The sequence below is a fragment of the Falco biarmicus genome, chromosome 16 (assembly GCF_023638135.1).
Source record: "Falco biarmicus isolate bFalBia1 chromosome 16, bFalBia1.pri, whole genome shotgun sequence".
NCBI classification, from domain to species: Eukaryota; Metazoa; Chordata; class Aves; order Falconiformes; family Falconidae; genus Falco; species Falco biarmicus.
In genome coordinates, this window is record NC_079303.1 from 3,885,197 (window position 1) to 3,908,656 (window position 23,460).

The following is a 23,460-nucleotide window of genomic DNA, read 5'->3' on the forward strand; positions in this document are numbered from 1 at the left end:
TCAGCAGTGGTTTATATGGCTGACTGAGTTAGAAAAAATGGTATCGTGTCCTATTCAGCTACTCCTACTACAAAGCCAGGCTTCAGCCACCCCAGCTAGGCGTGCCAAAAGCAAGTCTGCAGCTAATGCTCCTGCCCTGTACGTGTGAGCAGGAATACTGTCCTTCTCACTGGACTACAACAGCCTGAGCAGAAGGGAATCAGATCTACTGCAGTGCAGCACCAGCCAGCCTCTGACCAGGATACTGTCTGTAGCAATTAAAAGACTAACTTCCTTCCCACTGCAAACTGACAAACAAAGAGGTTCCTGCAATCAGGCATGAGTGCTTCTGAGTTTATTTTTGTAGCTCTTCAGCATTATTTACAAGGCAAGCTGGCAGACCATGTCCCCAAAACAAGTGTTAACGTTGGGGCAGCAAACAACCTGCTGTGGGAGTTAGGGGCTGGGCCAGCCCGATTTCAGGGGTGGAGGACCTGAAATCCAGCTGGATATACGCTTTACTCTGTGGCTGCCGACACAGGGATGAATCCATGGTATCTGGTCCACACTGCACAACCCTGTCTTGCTACCACTGTTTTGAAACTGTGCAACATAAGCTGCTAGTGATGGAGGAAAGATGAGGGGATGGCAGTGCTTAGCAGACCTACAAGGAACGCAGGAACATACCCACTTACTGACGGGGAAACTGGGCCAGTGAAATGACCGATTCATCATTCCCCAGCAGATGAGGGCCAGGCCTAGACGGGAGTCTGAAACTTCCAGATCCCAGCGTGATGCTGTGCCTGAGACCCACCACAATCAAAGTGGTCGTGTGCACAACATCAGTACCACGTCCTGCTCAGGCACGCTCTGGTGTGCTTGGTGTTGGTGACGCAGCTCTCTCCCCCAGGCACTGATCCGTATGGCACCCACTTGCACGTACTTTCCACTGCTCTGCGATGTAGGGCTGTAAAGGCGCTGAGCAGTCGCTCCTCCCTGGGTGACTTTCCATAGCCCAGCAAACAAGGGGACCTCGCAACTGTTGTTGGCTCTTCACCTCCTTGGTGGGGGAGACTCCCTGCTGCACAGCCACCTTGCCAGTCCCCGTCCAGGCTCAGGGCAATGATAAGTGCAGAACTGCTGACCAGCCCCATCATCGGAGCCACTGATTATCTGCACAGCTTGGCTCAGGCAGTAAGGAGTGGAGGGTTTGCCAGACCTACTAGGAACTGCCATTACCATAAAAACATCCCCTCCTTCCTAATGCATTTGAGCCAAAGCCCATTGCAAACAGCTGAAGGATGCTGGCCCAGCAGCTTTAGAAACAGCTGGAGATGCTGGAATTGGAGATGCTGGTTCATACCTGTAAGGTGTTACAGGGCCAAATAAATGGCTGTCACGGGGGCATTGCAGGGATTACTGAGCAGTGCCAGGGGAAGTGACCTCTCTGGGAAGCCATGGTCCTTGCCTGCTAAAACCTACGAGGGAACCAGGAGCGTGTGACAGATGAACACACGAGGAACATGGGGACAAGGACACACAGGTCGTCATGGCCTGGCAGGTGAGCGGTGTTAGCTTTGCTGTTCCTTGACCTGGAATGCCCCTGCCTTTGTTCTGCAAGCGTGACTTTGGAACAGAGATCTCTGGAGTCTCTCCTTTGGCTTTTCCTTCTCTTTTGGACCAGCATGGTCCCCTGGCCAAGCTGAACTTGTTAACATGACCCTAGGGAGAAGAAAAGGAGATACACCTTCACCACCCAGCACAGGAGGGCAAGCAGGCGAGAACTGAATAGGTGGAGAGCTGCAAACAGCAAGTGGAGGAAGCACACAGAGAACTGGGCAAAGCAGGGAAGATGAGCTGCATTGCTATGCTCATTCTGTGACAAATGTGTGAGGCTCAGCTGGCAAAGTGCCAAGAGGAGACGACCGGTCAGACTCGGCCAAGGAACTTTCATTTCCCAGGCTGAGCTCTGAGAAGCACACATGATGGAAAGTAGTGACTTGTTTCTCCTCCCACCTGAGCTCCAGGGGCTTCTTGCACTCAGAAAAGGCAAACGTCAAATTGGCACAAGAGTTTGACTTCTCAGCCCAGAGACAGACAGAAACTGGGAAGATGCATGCATGCTTAGAGAGCCAGAAAGAGAAAGAAAAGGGAGGATAAGGAGAGAAAAATAAAAGCTAGATCAAGGGCTGAATTTTCAAAGGCACTCAGCAGCCAGCAAATCTTTTTGTTCTTCAGGCAGTGGAAGAAGCAGGGTCTGGAATATTCTCAGCAAAAGCTGAGCTTTTTTAGAAAGCTGCCCCCTCCCCTTCCGTGCCTATGATTAGAATTTCACAGAGATGAGAACTGTTTGATTTAAAGTATAATCCTGTGGTTGTGGATGTAAGCACAGGTCTGGATGTCTGAACAGAGGCTGCAAGAGACTCACCACCCCTCTTCAAGCAGCCACCTGGGAAAGCATGCCAAGCCCGGTGTGCTCTGAAGCGACTTGGCCATCATCTTCTGGAGGACCTGGCCTCTCAGTTATGGCCTTCACTGTACAAACACCACTGTCCTACCCTGTTTGGCAGCTGACAGACCTTCTAGTGCAAAAAGTGAGTGTAAAGACACAGAGACTGGCTGAGCCAGCCTTTCAATAATGGTCTGAAAACTTGGGAGAGAGTCGAACACAAAGCACAGCAGCCAATTCCTGGGAAATGGTGACTGATGAATTCAGCTCCTGTCTTGACCTCATCGAGGCTGGGGAGTACAGTCAGTTCGCAGCTGCCTCCAAAAGTTATCAAAAGACTCCAGGTCAGCTGGGATCTTGCCTTTTCCTTGCCAGAAAAGAATAAACCCTTAATAGCTACAGAGGAGGAAAGACAGGAGGCCCTAGAGAGATGCAAACAAGTTGGAGGTGATGGGAGATGACAGTTTGACCTCACTGCTACTAAAATTTCTGGTATGCCCTGCAGTTCCAGGGCCTTAGCAAAGGAAACTGGAGTTATCCCCGGTCCTGTGAATCCCTCTCAGGAAGCAGCTACTGAAAGAGGGACCTGCCTGATGTTGGGAACAGCCTCTTGGGAGATGCTGGGATTGCACCCCATGACACGAGAGAAGGCAAGACCCTCCTTCAGTACCCACTTGGGAAGAATGTTTCCTCCACACTGGCTGTGCCCAGTACATACACAAGCAATAAGGAGACCCTGGGAGTCTCCCCCAGCCCTTGCCACCCCCCACCCCCCCTAGCTGAGGCCTGAGGTGCCCCCTTGAAATCCGTTGGCTCGCCTGGAGCTGCTGAAAGGCATCAACGCATCACTTGCATTTTGGACGGAGCCCCCCTCCTGCGGTCACGCTCTGGGGCAGAAGGGTTGTATGCACTATTTGCAGTTACCACTTGGCTGCCTGGTTCAAGATGCAGCTGTTTGGTCACTCGGGGGAATCAGTCAGCCCCCTCCCAAGCATGCAGGGTGAGCAGGAGCTCACTCGTACTCAGGCAAGGATCAGGTGATGTCTTACTGCACAAAGCACAGCTGAATACGGAAGGGCTTAATTTTTGAACAAAAGCTGTGACCAGCTTCAGTGGAGCCAGAAGCAGATTCTGCTTGAATTAAAAAACAAAACCCAAACCCTTTCTGCTGGCAACAGTAATGAAAGGAACGAGATCTGGGTCTTCTTAGCAAACTGCTGGGCCTGGGAGTGCTTGAAAGGTTTCCTAGAGACAACAGCGCAGTGCATGGAAATGTTTTCCATTTGCAACAGCACTCCTACCTCGTTCTTCTCAGTGCACCAACCTAAGCATGACCTTTTGGGATTTGACAGCTAACAACCAGTCCTGGCTCCTGCCACTTCCTTTTGAGCCTACAATGCCAAGTTCTTGCGATTCCTAAGCAAGATCACAAGCCAGGAAGAGCTTGGGTATTCTCTGGATATCAAGACTATCTTGTATTCTAAAATGCATGAGAGGAGATGCTAAACCACATGCTTCAGAGTCAACACCATTAACGGTTCTTGCAAATTATCCCTAGTCTGCTTGTGCAGGGTTCTTCTGTCTTCCTCTGAGTCAGCTAATACCGGCCTCTTGGAGAGAGGAGACTGTTGAATAAGCCTTAGGTTTCACCAGCACAGCTATTTCTATTTTCTAGGATCTTAACAAGTTTCCCAGAGAGAACAAGGAGCATTATTTCCCTCACCCAGATAATATGACGTACAATAAAAATATTTAATACATGTTGACAGTGGAAAGAAAAAGTACATATTGGAAAGAGCCAGGAAGTGTCAGGGCTTGGGGATTAACTTCCTAGCTCTTTTCTGCCTTGCTTGGTGGCCTAGGCAGACAACTTAGCTGCTACATGCCTCAGTTTCCCTCCAGACAAATAAGATAAAGGAGGTATGTAGGTCTCCACGGAATTCAGGAGAACTGTGGCCAGAACCCTCTGATATGTGTGCAAGTAGAACTCCAGCAAATGCATTTATTCTGCACTTACCTGTCACTAAGCCTACTCCATATTTAGATGATTAATCATTAATGATGTTTGTTTATTAATGGTGTCAAAGGCCTTCAAGATGGTGGAAAATCCCCAGGTGAAAGATGGCCCAAGATCTTATCTTCAAAACAACACTATAAACATGTAAACAAAGGCTTTCATTCTCCCTGAAAATGACATCATGCAATAGAACAACTGCATCAGACCCTTGGAAAGAGACCTAGTAATTAACTTGGTGTAAATTAATCCACTTTGGTCAGGATTTAGAGACTTCAATAGCTGAGTGCTAGCTTTTGTAGTGACAACTCCCAGAACACACTTGGAAGTGACCTGCCTGCCTGAAGTGGTGGTACAGGCTCTGGGACTCAGGAACCAAAGCTATTATTTGCCTTACAATGGGTAAAAAAGCACCCTGCACCCCAAAATTGGGGCTTTTCAGGCCCCACGCACACCAGGGGAGACCGAGAAGGTGCCAACCTTGCTAGATAAGGTGGACAAAGGAGCTGCATGAGAAACCAACTGCACAGGGAAAGCAAGGACAATCTGGGATCTGGTTTCCTGGGTTGCACAGGGAAAGCAAGGACAATCTGGGATCTGGTTTCCTGGGTGAAACCGCTGCAGCCCAGGCTGGTGCCAAAGGGGCTGTCCTGTTCTCCCCCTGCCTGGTGCCAGTCTTGCTCCCTTCCTTGCACGGAGGCTGGTCTTTGTGCTGGCTGCCGTGTTCTGACTGGGTTAAACCTTGCCAGACCAGGGACAAGACCTGGCTGGCTACAGAGCTGCGTTACCAAATGGGCAAGTGAAGACAGGAAAGCTGTGCCCAGGAGGGATTTAGGTCCACTATCTCAGAATCAGGTGGGCTTCTCCATTTGCTCCATCCAGATGAAAGCTTTACTCTTTCCACCATGCAAAGGATATTGTGGTGGCAAACCCATTTAAGCGTAACTACATTTAAATTAGTATATACATAAAATAAACTGTGATAATGTAAAGTATGCCCATATTTGTATAAGAGCATCTAGTGCTCTAATTATGCTGGCAAATGAACCTCCCCCAGCTCAGGAACAATTTATATTGGTGAAGCACGGACTAGACCTACATCTGCTGAGCCCCAGTGGTTACTAGGGCAGACAGATATGCTGCCTAAGTGATAGCCGTAATAAAGGAAATGCTCATTACTACATGAAACACAGAAACCGAGACTACTGCAATTAATTAAGAGGAAATCAGAGCTGGGTCACTACAGCCTAAACGGGGGGTGGGGGGAAAATAACAGTATTCTCAAGGCCTCACAAAGATAACTATCACCGGCTACACCCCAGCTGACCCCAAGTCACCCTGGTACATGGCTACTGAAAGTGCAACTCCTCGCTGGCAGGGTGGGGCTGCCAGCATCTGTACTGGGGATCTGTCCCTCCGCGGCTGGAAACACTCACGAGAAGCCTCAGCAAAACAAGAAGCTTTAGAGGATGTTTTTCTCCAAAGAGGCTTGGGAAAGTGATTTTTCTACCTGAAAATATACATGTTACATTCTGCCCAGTTAACCGCGCTCTGCTTGTTTACCTCAGGGTTATGCTGTACTGCCTGTCCATTTTGGAGTGGAAGAAGGAGGATTTGGCTGGGATACCATAAAGGGGAATTTTTACTGAGGCTGCTGGACATAAACACACCCTGTGGTCCCCCTCTGTCTGTCCAGGCCCCATCGCTGCAGCCCAGGCTTACCACAATGGGTCTCCCTACGCTGCGGCACGGACTGGAACTGGGCAGGAAACATTTTTCCCATCCCACAAAAATCTTCCTGTTCTGCATCAGGATGAACCCAAGACCTTTCAGCACTTCTTAGCCTTGTTTTCTGAAGAAACAAGCCATATGCAATCCTGCTGCGTGTTTCTGTCCTGTGTTTCCCATAAATTCTTAATCCTTTGGCCAATTTCAACCAAGTCTGACTGACTTGATCAGGTAAATGTGCCAGCAATTACATTCCCAAAAGTCTCACACAAGCTCAGGAGAAGAGACACTCAAACTACACATCCACTGAGAAATAAATTCAGTCTTTTGCAGACACCAGATAACGCACACAGGAGCTTCAGTTTTGTCAGAAACCAGCTGTGCCTGTAGTTTCTGACAAATATTCCAGGCAATAATGTCTGGAAAGCTCTGCCACACTGTGGCATGACCTGGGATGTGGGAAGACAAAGCTCAGGTCCAAGACTTGCTTTCTCCTGGCCCCAGTTCTTAGTCTGTGCCCCAAGAGGGTGGCTACAGCCAGTGCGGCAGGGTCACACTTTCTCTCATTCTAATACACTTCCAAGCAGGTGAAGAAAAATCGGCATTCTCCTCCAAATGTTTGCACTGGGGAGTGTTAGCCAGCTCTAGTACAGATACAGAGAGCAGGAGGGGGCTGTTCACCGCTGCCTGCAGCTGGTGGAGCAGGGTTTTGCATAGAGCAGGGCACTGGTCCGGGACCGCTCTTCTCCAGCATCCAGCTCATTGAACCCATCACCAGCAAGAAACCTGCAAAAGCTACAAACACTTCCTTGACCCTTTGGCAAAACCACTCCAGCTCCCTGGACCAGGGCACTACCCCACCACATCCCTCCACCCCAGCTTTTTACCATGCTTTGCAGAGGAGACTTCCTTTTTTTCCCCTCTCTTCACTGCCCCCTCACAGGTCTTTACCAGATCTTTGCAGACCATGTCTCAATGCCTAATCGTGCATCCCAGCTTTTGCATTATCTGGGCCCTGGAAGCCACCCTGCTACAGGCATCCATGCCAGAAAGGTCAGAGATAAGCAAAAGGTCCTTTTGTGCTCCCGTTTCCCTGCCTGTAGCCCCCTGTCTGGGTTTCTTAGAATCCAGCTGCCCTCAAAAAGAGAAAGATGACAAACAACTGTATGGGGACAGTGCCTGATAGTGCTTCAGTAAGCCCCAGCACTGTCTTTTAATGCCCAGGCAAGAGGGAGAGGTTGCCCTAAGGTATTGGCCGGCTCATAACCCTACACACAGAGAAAACCAAGGGCAGCAAGGTGGGGGGAAAGAGCTGATTGCATTTCAGAGGTAGCTGTGCAATCAAACTTGCAGGCCAAGCAGCCCATCAGCTTGCATAGGAAGATACCTACAGCCACAAGGGAATCCACTCGCTGCCTGTAAGAGGTAGAGATGCATTGCACTAGTGCACTTCAACTGCTGCAAACTGCAGGCTGGCAGGAAAGTTCTGAGCAAAAGGAGCATTTCAAGAGGGTAAGAATCATGCCAGTACAGAGAGCTAAGCAACAAAGCCTCAGACTTACCTCCACACCCTGAACTGAGGTTGGTGATGGATAAAAGGGACGAGACACTGAGCTAGTGTCTAGGCTAAGGCACAGAAAAATATCTATTGCCGATTGTTGGCTCTAAGCTGGAGGGGTAGGGGGGTGGCAGTTATCAGGGAGACTGTACTGGAGGAGTCTGTGAAGTGATTGCTGAACGGAGTGAAAATAACCTCCTGCTTTCAGTCAGTGATAAGTGAGAAGGTTCTTGGATGAGGGTGGATGGAGAAGCTCATACCTACTGAATCACATCTCCCTAGGCCTGTGTATTTTAAAGTGTGCTTAACTTTTCCATCACAGGTGCTGTGAATTTTGCTCCCAGTTTAGGCCAATAATGGCAGCTTTGGAAAATCCCATCACTGCAGTTTAACAACAATGAATTAGTTAATACCTGCAAAGTGCTTTGATGATGTAGATTTCGCAAGCAGGCAGTGCAAATACTGCTGCTGCTTTTGGATGAAGAAAACACGTGGGATAAGTGTTTAGCTTGTAACTGGAATGAAACAGAGATGTTCCCTGCCAGTCATACTGCCTGACCCCTTCCCCTCTCACCAAGAGTGCAGGTGAGGAGCATTAATGTCTAAGAACCAGCTTCCCTGTAGGGCTGAGGTTCTGCATGACCCTCAGTGGCAAACGGACTCCATGCACCAGGCCTCAGTTTCCCCTTCTGTAGTACTTTGAAGCTGATGGAAAGACATTCACAGAACCCAGCATTTTTTATAATTTGTGATTTTGTAGCTTTTTTTTTTTTTTGATTCTTGACTGGGCATATAAATACCAGCTGCCCAAGGCTATAGTGCAGAAAGTCAAAGGCGTATGTCTTTGATTTATGAGGTCTCCATTCAGTTCAGTTTGCCTCCCCCTGTAGTTCCCATGGGAAAAGTTGCTCTTCACTTCCTATCCAAAAATCTCTTGTACAGTATGGCTGCGAGCTGTTAGGCGACCACTTCTTTCTGCCCTTGCTACAATTTTCTCAGAGTGAGCTGGACACACTGCTTCTCCCTTCTGCCATGCTAGATTTGTTGAAGAAACAAAAGGTACCAAATTAACAGGAAATGCAGGCACTATGGTTTTGCTTAGTAAGGTGGTGATCAGGTTAAAAATCTTGGTTATCCGACCTAATGCACAATGCAAAGGAGGAAATCAGCATGTGTAAGTGCTGATGGAAAACATCCTACTACACAGAGCACCTCACCACTGTATAAAACTGCTATACCACAACCTACAGAAAACACTGAAATATCCAGTCCCCCTCTGCTCCCAGGAGAAAGGCTGGTGCCAAAGGCTGAGGTAGGACTCGAGACAGTTGGTTTAAGCGCAAAAGCCTGTGTAAATCAACAAATCCCTAATCTTTTTGCTTTAAAATGGATGCATGATCTTTTGCGTTAGCCCCCTACATTCCTCTAAGAAATCCATTCTGCCTTATTGTTTGTGTGTACAGTGTTTTGGACAGCCATGCTGCTCAGGCCTGGGGCTGTAACAGCAAGTAACGATCTGCAATAACATCCAGTATTAATGTTTGCACCTTTTTTTGTAGCGACTCCCGTCTCCTGCCAGGGCAGCTCCCTTCTCCTACAGCCATGCTCTCCTCTGTATCACTGTTCCCTGATACTGGGTTGTTATGAAGTGATGCCAAGTGTCTGCATGAATTGTTTCAGGACAGAGATTATGATCTATCTGAGAGGGGAGACACATTCATCTAAGTGTCAGCTATTACTGTGAACACATCAACCAGAGGCACCAGAAACTAACAATGTGCCCTGGAAACTCCTGCTTGGGTCAGTAGATTTAGTCAGCTCTGTATACCAATTTGATGTCCATGGAAACAGTAGATTTTATTTCAGGCATACACTGCTTGAGATTACAGTTGATCCTAATTAGTAATAAACTGTAAACCAGGGACAACGCATTCGTCCTTCTGAACCTGACAGGGCTCTCCTACTAGATGGGGTTAGGAGATGCTGTAAGACAAAGACCAGACTCCTATCTTTTGCAACTGTAACCATCAAAATTCTGGAGGATTCCTTCCCCGATGTCAGTAAGAGCGCACCGAGCCCCTGCACCCCCAAGAGCAGGAAGGTTAGCCTATGACTAATGATGGCAGGGCTGCAGGGTACCGTTCCTGTGTGCCAGCAGCTGAGACAGCGAGATACAAAAGATTTAACGACAGGGCTGATGTTTGCCATCAGTTATACCCTTGAGACCCCATTGATTTCAATGGGCTCCCATGTGCAATATGAAGCAGCGCTCAGCCCATTTAGCCCCACAATACTTAAACCTATTTTTACCTGACAAATATGTTAAAAGTATGCGTAAGTGTTTATTTACTTCCTGCACAGTAAAAGTTAAGAAGGAGAAAATAGATGCTCAGCAACGATCTTTGCTCACCTGCAGAGATTGATGGTTGGATGCACAGCTGAAAACTACAATGGTGCCCTAAAGACAGACCAGTTTCCACTTCCCATCTCTTGTCACTTCTTGCACCTGCAGATCTGGCTCAGCCAAGCCCTTGCCGGCACAGTGAGGTGCCTAAGGAAGACGTCTAGTTGCACACGTGGGTGATGCTTTAAGCTAAAACTGCAAACCACTGCTGTACAGCAGAGAGACCATTTTGAGAGCACAGATGATGGTGGCAGTCCTAGCCACCAAAGAAGCCTGCTGTATTTAGGCCCACTCCACATCCTATGTTTAACCCTTCAGCTTTGCAAGCTGACTCTTTCAAACAGCTTTAACAGTTGCACTAGAGTTGAAAAACAACTGCAAGTAAGGCAGAAAATAAACGTGGCACAAAAATCTTTGAAGAGAAACAGCAGCATGAATATCACACAACCTATCTCAGCAGCAGCCTCCCTGCACACGCTGTCACAGCTACGATCACGTAAGATCCTGCCACTTCTGGGCGCTGTCACCACTGTCCTCATACTCCATGTCAGCAGCACCTCTGCTGAGCTCCATGCTTGCTCTGATGGCATTTGTAATTTGGTGTATCACAAGCAATATTGGGATTGCATCCTTCCCTGCGTTGGCCAAGCCACACAACATAGGGCAAGTAACCTATATATCTATACCCTACCAAGCCAGGGCTAGAGAGGTGGCCTGAACAGCCACCGCAGGCTCTCTCCTGTGCAAGGTAACAGAAAAATGCTGAGAGAGTTTCTGGGTAAAGATGAGAAGTGTCATCTCCCCCGATGAAGAATTTGGGGAAATCTGTGCAAAATCTGAGACTTTTTGGGGTATTTCCGATAGAGAGGCTGACCCGGGCTCTCATTGTCAATGCAATTAAACACATCAGGGGGAAAAAAAAAAAAAGGCAGACCTCCCATATTTATTTCTTTGTTTTCTGGCTCAGGCTAGAAATCTAAACAGGGCTGGTTTGAAAGGTACTTTCCATAAGCCTGGAGTCCATCTGTGCTTGCCCGGGCCCAGCTCCCCGATAAAACATGTGCATATAGAAACCTGAGCTGTCCTAAAGAACACAAGTCCCTAAATACTTGAGTTTTGAACAGCCTGTTTTCAAATGAAAGGCCCTTGCAAGAGAAAGCCCCATCCGCCTATGGCAAGGACTAACACAAACCGTGCAAACAACTCCTGGGTTACAGCAAGTGGATTTGTGTATGACTGCATGAAGCAGGAGACCTGCTCCACTCTGCCCGCCTTGTGCCAGCAAAATGCCTGCCAGCAACAACTGTGTCACGGCTGCAAATAAAAATATGCAGGACTGAGCCACGTGCACAGGGGTATGTTGCTCCTCGCCCCTCATGATGGTGATATAGCTGGTGTTAGGCTGCAAGCCCACAACAGAGCCGCTTTGGGCTTCATCCAGTCTTGGAGTTCAGGCACTCATGCACGTCTCAGCACCCGGGCATTACAGGCAGAAGCACAAACAGTTATTTTGCCGCTTTGCACAAGGAGTTTGACACAGGCCACCAGCCACGGACAGCTGAACCCTGCACACAGGTGAGAAGAGAATCTACAATGCTGCAGCAAGCAACCAGGGAGCAAGCGGCACATGCAGCATGGCTGGCCGGTGGTGTGATGCAAAGACTAAAACTGGACCCTTTATCTCACTGAATCTGCGGCTGTTCTCTACCCTTGATCTCCCATTTGCCCAAGCTGTGGTTCTTGCATTGCCAGCGCACTGGTTACCTCAACTAAATGCAAGGGCACAGGGCAGAAGGACACAAGGCAGCACTTCACCAGCCTTCCTGCAGCACCTCCGACTTCTGCTCTGAAATAGGAAGTTGATAAAAACCTCACTTAGTTGCAAAAAGAAAATCAGATTTCAAAACCACTGTCAAAAGGGGCTCCAAAGCCTAGCAGCAGTCCTGGCATTAACCCTTTCCAGAAGGCAAGCCTCTTCCCAGCTGCACCTGGGGCCGAGGAACGGCTGGGGCTGACACCAGATACCCTGGTCATGCCTTGCTCAACTCTTTGGGGGCTTCCCCCCCACCCCCCCAACTGTTGCTTACATTCTCTTGTAACATTGCTTTTATCTTGGGACCTATCACATGCCAAATCCGCTTTCATCAATAAGCAGGTTGGAGGGTGGAGGGGAGGGAGGAAAGCAGGGGAGGGTAGGAAAAACTGCTGTCTCAGTTAACATGCTCACCTACTGAAAAAATTGAGCGGGGTGGGAAAAGAAACCCAGTGCTAGGATGGATGGCAAAACCCATCACCCTCTCAGGAAAACACTTGGCTTCTGGTAGGATGATCCAGCTCCTCAGTGATTGCATGGGCTTTCCCAATTCTGGGTCCCAGCCCCAAGAATCCTGATTCCAAGGGACTCCTCACAGAAGAGCCAAGTTTCACCTCTCTTTTGGACCTTGTGTATTTTCCACCCAGCTGGGACATTCCTGCTTGCCAGTTTAACTGGGAATCACTCCTGCAGCTGGGAACAGATACACAGTGACCCTATATATCCATACCCTACCAGCATAGGGCTAGAGAGGTGCAGTTCAACAGGGAACCCCCTGATCCATGCTCAAGAAACCACTTAACACACAGGACATCCCAGAGAACCGACACCTCCCATTTACTCAGAGGATCAACAGTGCCATAGCTCTTTGAAGACTGGATGGAAAAGATTTGGCCAGGGGGCTTCAGTTTGGGAAGTCACAGTTTTAGCATTCTTCCCACTAGCTATGGAAAATGCCACTAGAAGAGAGCAGTTTTCAGCTTTATTCTTTCCCTCCCACCTCCTTTGCTGCCCTGGTCCAGAAAGATGGTGCTCCCCTTGACACTGGGGGTACAGCAAAGACAACTGCAGCAGCCAGAACACGATGACCACCAGCTCAGCTGGCAATTCTCTGCACTTGAGCTGCTCCTGCTGCTCAAGTTTAAAAGCTAACTTTACTATACAGATAGGGAGCAACCTGGTCTCAGGAAGAAGAGATTTCCTGGTTTCTGGGAGGCAGCTGAGGAATAAGACTTGTCTCCTCTCAACACACACATCATACTGCTGCAAATGTCCCTTTGGAAGCCTCCTGCCACACAATGCATCTGCACAAACCCTTACTACCACTCCCGGCCCCTTTGCAATGTCCCTGTCATTCTTCCACTCCACCCAGCTGTATGTTGCAAAAAAAAAAAAAAAACCAAAACCTTTGCAAAAGGTCCCAGCCATCTGACTTTCCACCCAGGCAGGATCTGGGCAACTCACTTCCTCCTGCACCCTCACTACCAGCTGTGGATTTCCTGGCCCTCCCGCATGCGCGGCCTGACCCACAACAGGGCACGCTGCCTGGGGGTAAAGCAGGTGCTTTGTGTATCTCACCCTTTTCTCCTCTTTTTAATGTGTCCTATATCAGTCTGTGATTAAATCAAGCCTGTTTAACTGCCACAACCAGATGTGGGGACCCCCTTCATTTGTTATAGAAAAAAAAAAGGAAAGAAAGTTACATGTGGTGACAGTTGTCTGCATGTGAAACACGGCCTGGAGCCCTCCCTATACCCTGAAGCCACAGGATCTTTGCTCAGGCTGTGGGAAACTCCATTTATCAGAGCTTCAGAGACCCGGTCTTCAACATTTACCCCAAAATAGACCCTGCTGTCAGTGAGGCTGAGGAAATGCATGCTTTACCAGACTCCATGTGCCCTCCCATACAACCCACCCTCCCTCCAGAGGCAGTGCAGAGCTCAGCTCTCCTTGCCCAAGGACCCTTCTCCACCACAGACCCACTCCTCCCCATTTCCACAGACCAGCAGAAGTCTGGCTGCTCTCTGAAATCCCCATTCCCTCCAGCCAAACTGTTTTCACAGCCACAGAAAACTTGTTCCACATCTGCCCCTGGAGCAGCCTCCCTTGCTCCCAGCCCAAGTGACTTCTCTGCCACACAAGTGTATCACCCCGAGTTCCAGCAAATACCCTCTCCACAACTTTTTAGTAGGTGTCTTATTGCCACCTTCCCTGGGAAGAACAGTTCTTGGGGTGACACCAGCATCCTCCAGGTTTGATGGAGGTCCTCAGACAAACCTAAACTGGCACAGTCATGTTCTGAGGAAAACTTTGTCCAGGGAACATGGTCCAGTGTCAACAGTTTCTAGCAACAAACTTTTTCTTCACTATATTTTTTTTCCTCTCCTAAATTGCATTTCCTGGGACAGAGAATACTCTGGGATTTCCCAGCCCACCATCACTAGGTGGGACTCTCAAAGGGAACAAGGCTACAAGTCCCTGGGGAGTTGCACAACAGAAGGTCAGCAAGCAGAGCCAAGCCAGAAACTCTGCCAGGGCAAGTTAACTGAGGTTATGGAGAAAACTGCAGCCTTAAGAGAGGAAGAGACAGAGACATGAGGGAGGAAGGAGGAAGGGAGATGATATCCGTCCCCATGCTCAGAGCAGGGAGGTGAACAGACAGAGTAAGCAGCAAAGCCTATCGTTGCCTCCCAGCTGCCGCAGAGCCCAGGAGACAAGCTGTGGGTCACAGCCCATTGAGGATAGGGCTGTCATCTATGTGAAGCTTTATCAGTGGCTGTTTCTTCTTTCTTTCTGTCTTGCTCCAAACGCGCAAATTCCAAAAAGGGTGGGAGATGTCACAGAATCAGCAACACGTCCTGAACAGCTGCTGCCACCCTCTATCTCTGCCTCACCCCTTGTGTCTCACTGCTGCTTCTGAAGCCCCCAGAGAAACAAACCGCTCTGCCTGGCTAACATGAAGGGCTTGAGGAGCGACAGTGCACCACAAGTCTAGAGGAGGGCAGATGTCTGGTGGGATTCAGTTTTGAGTTCCCATTAGGTCTGACTGATTCAAGACTTCCATAGACGAACCGCCTTTGGGTCAGGCTCCTATGGGAAGAGCCATTTGGAGAAAAAAGTTTTCTCAGCTCAGGCTTATGTTGTGACATGATCTGGAGCTTCTTTCCTCTCAAGGAAAGGTTAGGGAGGTTTTTTAACACCTGAGACTTTTCATGGACCAGCTAGTGTGAAGATAGCCTGGCTGCACATTCCACCTAGGCAATGAGATTTTTCCATGGCCACAGGTATGTACAGACATCGTCGATTAGGTCTCTCCACCCATGTTCAAAGATACTTAAGCATCTAATTCCAGCTTGAATATGCCTCTGTGCTAGCAAAGGAAACACTTTTTGAAGCATATATGATTTTTAGATACTAAACAACATAAAGAAAGGCCATAAAAGAACCAGCTTCTTTGGGGAGGGGGAAGTACTTGAAAGAAAAGTGATGCTATTCAAGGGATTTAGCAAGCCTCCCTCTCCTCCCTCTCCCAACAGCCTATTTCAGGATTTCTTCCCAAGAAGCCTCCCCCTTCCCTGAAGATCCTTTTTTGAGCACAGATGTATAAACTTCAGGTTTTGTTCTTAGGAAGAATCTTTTATCAGCTTCTTGCCCCGATAGCGACAATTTTTGTTTCATCTGTAAAGAGGGACAGGGAGCTGGATTTGATCAAAGAAGAATTAGTCCAAACCCAAACTCTAAACTCAGCTTGAGCCGGTTGAGAAAGTCTGGTTAAGTTCACAGAAGTTCATATATTTCATTCATTGCTGCTGCTTCTGTATTTCCAGGATCTCACTGGGAAGAAAAAAGGGACTTTCATCAGACTCTCAGCTCAAATTTACAGACATAGGCATTTGCTGAAAGTGCTTTGCTAAGAAAGACCACTGTGCTTAAAATGACAGATTTAATGGGCAAGTAAAGGTGGCAGCAGTCCCTCTCAACCCTATTATTGCCGCCCGCTCTTGTAACAGTAAGCAGCTGCCTAACTTTGCAACTCCTCCAGTCAAATCGCTGATGTTTCTTAAGCTATTTCCCCCCACCCCATTTTAAAGATGGGCAAAAAACAAGCACAGAGAGGGAAGCTTGTTGCTATATACAAAGAGCAAGAGCAGAGGCAGAACCAGGCCCTCCAAGGCTGGTATTCTAGTCATTGCACCCCAGCAGCACACAGAAGTCTGTACTACATAACCTATTACTGTGGGAAGCATCTCCAAAAGCTAGTAAAACCCCAGCGTGCAACCTGGAAGAATTTTAGCAAGCCATGTCCATGCATGAGAACCAGCTGAGGCGCTTCAGAACCCATTCAAACAGCTTCCTCGTCCTTCAGAAATGGGAAGTGCTCAAAACAGGACCCCAAATCTAGCTGGCATAGGCAATGTCACGCTACCACAGCTCAGAAGAATTTTCCAAACTTTCATGTTCTACTCTAAAGCAAAGCCAGGTCAGCCCACTCACAGCACAGCCCATGATCTGCTGCAGGAATTACTCATGCTGGCCTTGGATGCTCCCTACCAGGAGGAATGTGGGCAGCTTTGCCCTGCTCTGATCTGCAGCCTGTCCTGGAGAGCAGAGGTATCCCACCACCCCATCTCCATCCCTGGGCCTGTGCACGGAGGAGCAGGATTCCCTCCCCCACCCCTCCCCTGAAAATACAACACCCGCTGTGCGGTTTCCTGAAATGATAGCAATATTTGTTGGAGGCAGCAGTGAGAAACCCAGATGTGGTAAGTGGCCTCTTCTGAGTTGAGAGGTGCTGGTGCTTGTGCTCCGGAGTAAGGCTGTCACCCTGTGGGGCCAGCAGCAACACCTTACTCTTTGCAGAATATCAAAGACACATGCGATGCAGCTCTGGCTCGGAGCAGAGATGGCTTCATCTGGCAAGCTGTCAGCCACAGAAGGAAGTCTGCAAAAAACATGCAGGAGACAGACGTTGTCCTGGCCCAGCTTTAATGCTGACATCTGCTGTACCACAGAGAGGGTGCCCACCTTGCTGTGCAGTACTTCCTCTGACAGCCTGAAGGTCTTATCCTCTGAAGATGACCTTTAAAAGTCAGACAGATACTTGAGGTGAGGAATGGGCTCATGGCCCAAGGCAAGATATGCCAAATGTGGACACAGGGGTCAGAAAATAGGGATAATTCTGGTTTTGCTGCAATTACACATCGCATTTGCCACTTCTTGGTCAAGGATGAGCAGGAAGAGGATGATTCAAGATTTGAAAAAGTTTAGCATCAGATATGTGGCTCTGACTGACCATCCATGCTAGGGAGAAGGCAGAGGCCACATGCCTCCGAGTCCCTCTTGTTGGTTTTAAGGATCCCTAGCAGCCAAATCATTGTCATCATCTCTTGACAAGACAGGAAAGAGGCTGAACATGCCATTGGCTCTCCCCGAGACCGCTGGGGATATTTTGATTTACAGCATCCCTGATACCAAGGGACTGCATCAGTGGCTGTTACATCCAGCATCTGGCACATCCAAAGCAGCTGCAAACAGTCTGCCCAAAGCAAAGATGGGAAATCAGAATGACAGCTTGCCAATAAGATTGGTCAGAGAACTTGTTATCCTCTCCAGTGCCAGAGGGAAGGTGAGGACCATTTGCATTGTCTGTAAGAATCTGCACTAGAGAGCATCCCCCAAACCTGGCAGTGTTCCTCCGCCTGTCATCTGAAACTAATATCTGCTGTTCCTCGGAAAATAAAGTTCACATCTAACTGGTTGCACAAAAGCAGACTTAACCCACCTCATCACCTTTGGACCCTAAAGCTTCAGGCAAACAGAGGGACAAAATGGAGAAGAGCATCTACTGAGTCACTGATGAGGCAGGACAAGCTGACCAGAGCTCTGCAACAGTTCTCGGCAGCAGAGACTCCGGACAGCCTGGAGGTGTGGGTTTACATGCTTGGTGGATTAGACATGGCACTGACTCAGAAACATAGCTATGAGCTGGTAGAATGGGAATGAACAGTTTTTACATCCACTGACTAGCGTGGAAACAAAAGGCCCAGCAAGCATCAATCACCCCAGCCCCACTTCAAGCAGTAAAGATGCTATGGTATTCCAGTTTGGCCAAACAGACCTCCTGGGGCCTTCTTGCTATTGCAGGCTCATCCTTAAGGAGCCAAACTTGCAAAGGGAGACATGGGGTGGGGGGAGCCTGCCTGAGTGGCAGAGGAGGAAAGCCAGGGACCCTTCAGGGTTAATTCCAGCATGTAATTCCATATAGTATAACCTCAGAAGGGATACTAGCTCTGCCTGCCCGCTTAAGAGCTGGCTATAAACACCCAGTTTCTCTGTCTAGCTCAGCAGCCTGCAGATGAACTACAGCATTATCATCTAGAAAGGCAGGCAGTCCTGACTGGGAGCCTTGCTATGTCTGGGAGCACACTGCACCCTTGAGGAGCCCAATTACATTCCCCTATGAAGAGATTCACCTTATTTCCCGTTTTAACTGTGCTGACCTGCACTTCAGCACCTGGATCTTATTACGATTCTTAGATCAAAGAGCTCTCTACGACCAGACACCTTCTCCCCGTGTGGTTATTTATAGGTTTGACTAAACAGCTTCAAGCTTTACTCTGGAAAAACTCCACAGTTGGAACACCTAACTTGCACACAGAGATGCATTTTGCATTCTGGAAAGTCTTCTCCGGCCCCTGTGGATGTTACACCTCTTTGGAAGGTGAATGGAAATCCCAGATGTGACCCCTCAGCACTACCTGGAGAGCTCATCCGCATCCCCACACCTCAGTATGAGCCAGGCAGGGTGGTGCTTTCTGCCAAGGATCAGCCTCCTCCACCACATAACACAACCAGCAAGAAATCTGCAAGGGGTTTACTTCAAGAAGCTTTAATTAACACACATGTATATTGCCAACAATAACACCACTGCTGTTTTAGAGAAGAGGATAACACTAACAAATAATATCTCCCCAAATAATAAAACACAACAGCAGCAACACGGCTATAAGCTCTCTGTATTTGAGTTTTCATTTCTGCAAGGCACAAGCCAATGTCATTAGGGGGAATAAACACCCCAAAACACTCTCAGACATGCAGTTTATTCCTTCCTTGCCCAGTAGCGGCTTCCTCTGCATATCAAGCATTTGTCACTGATAAACTGCATGACAAAACCCCACAGAGCTGGTCAGTCAAGGAATTTGGGGACCTCACAGGAGCTTTTCAGCAACAAATGGGTGCAGGAAGGATTTTGGTGGCATCCTCGAAGCTAAGGGGTGTAAGCAGCCAAGTTAATTCAGTACCAAAATGCCAGCAGTGAATTAAGTTGCTCAGCAATAAGCGCATATTGGTCGCAATGTGCCCTCTGGTGGCAACGGTGCTGTGGTGGCTTGGGGCACACTCAGACCATGCAGGTGGCAGCTGCCTCCTTTCAGGGCTGGGTGAGGCAAGGAAACCAACCTGCAGCAGCTCAGTCCTCTGCTCTGGGCCAGTCCAAGGCACATCTCTCTGGCAAGGCAGAAGCATAACGAAATTTAGGAGCACACAGGGACATTAGATCACTTGGCCTGGCTTTCTGTCTTAACACATGCTGCAAAATTTCACCCCTACGTTGAGTTCAGTCATTTCCATCTGACTAACCACCTCTCACAAGGTTGTTATTTTAAAACATCGAGGTCAGACAGGCAGCCTTCTGCTACACTGAGCACCTCCCAGGCTCAAAAAATTGCAAAGGCTTGGGCTTTCCCTAGCCAAAGAGTCCAGAGTTGTCAGTTCCCATTCTTCTTTTCAAATATGAATTTCAACAAGCTTTACAACCTTCCTTCTGGGATTGTACATATTAGAAATATCAGCTGTAATTCAAAAAGGTTAATATTCTTCTTGTTTGGGGCCACAGAACTGTTTAGTGCCAATCCACCTGGGAATCCTAACTCCTATCTCTTAGAACAATCTGCATGCAATTCAGAGTAAAAACACATGAACTTGCTTCCTTTCTCAGTCTGACACCAATGTGAAAGTATTTGTTGTTGCTAAAAGTGGAAAACAAGAGGAAAGGTTCCAATCTCTGGGAAAACACAACATACCCAGAAAGGCACGCAGACTATTGCCATCCTGCATTTTTTTTGTTTTGCTGCCAGATGACCGATTTCACAGTGCTGCAGAGGAAACTGGCACATTAAATTGGCAAATTCTTCCAGTGGCAGCATCATTTCCCACTTCACATGGGCTCCAAAATAAAGATGCTGCTCTCCACCTACAGCCACAAACTGCCAGCAGGGTTCTGCTTCCAAATTCTGTCCCTTTCAAATCGGATCCCTGGCAACATCTTTTAGCATGGCACTGAAGCACTCCTTTTTTGCTAGTCTCCTCTTGTCTCAGCTGGCTAGTCTCCTCTAGCGGCTGCTAGCATCTACTTCCGAGCAGTCAGTGCTTAAGACATGCAAGAAACTCTTAAATCACTGAGTAACTAGATCTTTATGGAAGTTTTCTATTCCCACCCCATCAGAGGGGAGCTATGTTTAAGGGAAGAATTATGTACCCACACCACAAAGAGGGATGTTGTACCCATAGTTTTAGGACTGTCTATGAATCTGTGGACTACTGGATTTCTGCCAGGCTCTGGATACTCTGCTCATGATGAGTCCAACATGGACTACACTGCTCTGGAAAGAGCTTTCCAAGCATACAGTGCCACTGACAAGAATATTTTGATGTCATATGCTGCTTTTTATCAGCTCTGAAAGCATCTCACAAGGCATGCCAGTACCTAACAGATGAGAAAATGAAATGCAGAGGAGCAGAACTTGCCTATGGTTACTGAGCAGGCTGGATGCAGAGCCAGGACTACAGCCCAGAATAATACCATGCAATGCCCAGCCTCCCCTAGCATCCCTCACTGCAGGACTTCTCCCACCACCCTTTCCAAACCAAAGCCTCTGAAGTACAAAGAGCTCAAGACTTAAAACAGTTTTGTCTTCTGAAACTTGTCCATGAAGTTTTGTGAAGGAGGAAAAAAGAATATTCCCAAGAGAGTGAAAAATGGGCAGCACAGGGCTATGAAGTACACATATCTACACAATAGCTCTCACACATGAATAAATCAGGCAACATAGTATGTAACAAGGAAAGAATCAACAAAAGGTATCAAACGCAGAGGAGCATCCACAAGTCAGGCCAAGCAGCTCAACTAGAGCAGGAAACACATGCTTGTTCTGGAATTTCATACACACATGAGCAGTGGGACCCTGCCTGGGTACACACACTTGTGTGACACTGTGTGAAGGAAGGCACTGCACTGGCCTGCCTCTGTCCTGGCAGATTCCTCAGCTGCAGAAGGAGCTTGCAGGATGCAAGTGGGCACAGGAAGGTTTACATTTGGTAGCCTCATCTGGCCTAGCTGAGCCCGATTCTATCAGGAGTCTGGAGTAGAGACCTCCTGATAGAAGTCCCCTCCAGCCTGAATTGTCCTGTGGGACATCTGATTCCTGATGGGAATACAGGCTAGATTAGGCAAGGCTCCCTCAGCATTGCTTGGGTAGAAGCTGGGCATTTCAGAATCCTAAAATAACTAGCTGGGAATTAACAAAAGATGCAGGGGTTTGAAATCTTGCCTCTGCAAGGCTCCTTTCCTAAAAAAGCTGAAGGAAGAAAGACTGTGCCCATGTTCTCAGTAACTGCTTGGCCTCTCCACTTTCCAGGTCCCAGAAAGATACTCCAGGTCAGCTCAGGAAGGCACTGGATGCCCTGCACCCACATGGATGGAAACAATCATTGTGCAGAAAAAAACACCAACAAAAACCCTGAGTCAACTGGCACAGAGGGAAGCTGAGTGCCTCTACACATCAGTGGTTAATCCTCCAGAGTAGGAGAAGGATGCTGTGTCTTAGTCTGTTCTTCAGGATTGTGTCTGGGGTTTTTTTGGGTTTTTTTTCCCCACAAAGCAGTTCAGTGCATAAACAGTCCTGAAGGCAGGGACTGAAAGTCAGGTTTGCTTCATTCTAGGCAAGTGCTGTAAATAACACACTGAAAAGCGACATTACAAGTACTTGAAACAAGAGATGAAGAAGAGACTGTCCTCATGCAATAAAACAACCAGAAGTTATGGCTCAATTATCACATGCTGTATTTATATTGCACCCTTCACAATCTCAGTAAGGGAACTCAGCTAAATAATGTCCTCATCCTCCTCACTGCATAGACAGGGGAGCAAAGGAAAGACTTAGGCAAGTCAGTAGCAGAGATAACAGCAGACTGAGGTCCTGACCTGCACACATCTCAGACATGTGCATGCTGCTCCTTTGCTGCACTGGACCCCTACGTGGATATCTCTCCTGTCCAAAAGATTTCAGCATCTAGCGCCATACCACTAGTCACAATTTACTTTTCTTCCCCCCTGCTGATGAATGTTATGACTGATACATTATGGAGAGAAAATGCTGCCTTACTCAGTACTCTAATGTACACAATGTTCATCAGCAGAAGCACCTGTCTACACTTTCTTCCCCATTTACTCATCCTCTGGATTTGCTACAAGAGCAATGTGTAAATCAATTGAATAAAATCAATGGCAAGCTGAGACTAAGAGGCATAGTTCTTCTCATAGTACCAACCAGTCCGAAATCCCGCCAGCGCTCCCATAGACATTTCTGGCTTAGCCCAAGCCCGTTTCTGCAGCAGCACTGCATGAATGTTTTCAGTCCAGACCTGCCAGAGTTCACGTCCCTTCCCATCCAAACAACTGGGGTCAGACACTTCAAGAGTTACCCAGAAAACTGCAACGTACCAAAATTAGGCGCTCACATCTTCCCCTCTTTTAGCTTCATCTACAATGCCAGCTTACTCACTAGTATGCAGACCTCCAGAAGCTCATCAGCTGGAAGCCACAAGGGCTCAGCATCTCTGCTAACACAGCTCTACATCTCTTCTTAACATGCTAGGAGGCTGAGAGCCTGCCTCACCTCCACTACAAAGCCCTGGCAGAGACAGACATCCCCACTGAGGGATGGCAAAGCAGCTGCCTCATGGTTCAGCAGAATACTGACACCCTGGGAATTCACATCGGCAAACTGCAGCAAGATCCTGTTAGTACCAACCCCCTCACGCACAATCATTTCAAGCTACTTTTAACGTCCTCAGAGCAATTATACTCCACCAGTCCTCTGCCAACTGTTTTGCACATCCCGGAGTACGTAAGACATTAAGATTGCCCTCTATATCACATTTTCAGTCTCTGAAACTATGTTGCCTCCTACCTTTGATGATCAAGAAATTGGCTTCTGCAGGCGTGTTTGCTTTGAACAATCCAGCCTCCACCTTCCTCTACCTCCTCGCTTTCCCTATTCATTAGCAGAACTTGCTGCTATTGTTGATAAGCCAGCAGCACATAGAAGCTGTGTCGCCATACAAACCAAATGCGATCAGGACCTTTAATTTCCAGCGTGGCACCTGTTGTTTACATCACTTTTTTTCACACCACCCCACCCCCCCACACACACAGTAATTGGTTCTTATAATGTTC

The 23,460-nt window shown here is 48.1% G+C and overlaps 1 protein-coding gene across 2 annotated transcripts in view; it reads right to left on the reverse strand.

Moving 5' to 3' along the window:
- The window catches only part of CCND3 (cyclin D3), a 46,742-nt gene that overhangs the window by 22,631 nt on the left and 651 nt on the right, over positions 1–23,460 (reverse strand). The window contains exon 1 of one of the 2 annotated variants that reach the window (XM_056361270.1): positions 23,195–23,381. The exons of the other annotated variant lie outside the window; for it this stretch is intronic. The gene's annotated coding sequence lies outside the window, so the exon portion shown is untranslated. Of the gene's footprint in view, positions 1–23,194; positions 23,382–23,460 lie in introns of those variants that run through there. 2 annotated transcript variants of the gene reach the window in all.